The sequence below is a fragment of the Nematolebias whitei genome, chromosome 8 (genome assembly GCF_014905685.2).
Source record: "Nematolebias whitei isolate Nwh7 chromosome 8, NemWhi1, whole genome shotgun sequence".
NCBI lineage: Eukaryota > Metazoa > Chordata > Actinopteri > Cyprinodontiformes > Rivulidae > Nematolebias > Nematolebias whitei.
Genome location: NC_056505.1, coordinates 1,445,375 through 1,446,581, shown reverse-complemented (window position 1 = coordinate 1,446,581; position 1,207 = coordinate 1,445,375). Strand labels below are relative to the sequence as shown.

Below are 1,207 nucleotides of genomic sequence, written 5' to 3'. Positions count from 1 at the left end.
CCGGCTCAGAACCAGGAGGAACGTGTGGTTCATGGTCAGCAGGTCCACCAGAGGACCGGCTCTGAACCAGGAGGAACGTGTGGTTAATAACTCCAGTAAAACCAGGTCTGGTTCTGTTCTGAGCTCGTTTCATATCGATTGAGGTGAAGTCCAGAACTGTTCTGGGGTTAGATGGGTCCATCTAAATCTGGACACTATGTCCTCCAGAGGTGCAGGACCATCGAACCTGTTCAGCTCACAGGTCCAAAACCTGCCTCTCTGAGGGTATGGGGGTGCATTAGTGCCTCTGGGAGGAACAAGAGAAACATCTGGAAAGTAAATTTATAAAGCACATCTAGAAGAGCAGCTGTTAGAACAGTGTTCACAATATAATGAAATATATTGTGAGGAAACACGGTGGTGATCCCTCAGACTGAAGAAACCTTCTGGATTGAATAGAAATGTCTCAGAACAAAAACAAAAAACAAACAAACAAAGAAGAAACTGTCCAGATGAGCTGACTGAACATTGTTGGATTTTATACCTGGATTATTGAGCATGGACTTTGGTGTTACCAACATTACAACATCAACACAAAAACTCACACACGTCGCTCACACATGAAGGGAACTGTTCTAATGGTGTGTCAAGATTAACACAAGATTAACACAAGATTAACACAAGATTAACAAAAGGTTAACACAAGATTAACACAAGATTAACACAGGGTTAACACAAGATTAACAAGATTAACAAAAGGTTAACACAAGATTAACACAAGCTTAACACAAGATTAACACAAGGTTAACACAAGATTAACAAAAGGTTAACACAAGATTAACAAAAGGTTAACACAAGATTAACACAAGGTTAACACAAGATTAACAAGATTAACAAAAGGTTAACACAAGATTAACACAAGATTAACACAGGGTTAACACAAGATTAACAAGATTAACAAAAGGTTAACACAAGATTAACACAAGATTAACACAATATTAACACAAGATTAACAAAAGGTTAACACAAGATTAACTAGATTAACACAAGGTTAACAGAAGATTAACAAGATTAACAAAAGGTTAACACAAGATTAACACAAGATTAACACAAGATTAACACAAGGTTAACACAAGATTAACACAAGATTAACAAAAGGTTAACACAAGGTTAACACAAGATTAACACAAGATTAACAAAAGGTTAACACAAGATTAACAAAAGGTTA

The 1,207-nt window shown here is 36.7% G+C and overlaps 1 protein-coding gene across 1 annotated transcript in view; it reads right to left on the bottom strand.

The window, feature by feature from the left end:
• The window catches only part of rnf215 (ring finger protein 215), a 16,694-nt gene that overhangs the window by 1,189 nt on the left and 14,298 nt on the right, over positions 1 to 1,207 (bottom strand). The gene's annotated exons all lie outside the window — the stretch shown is intronic.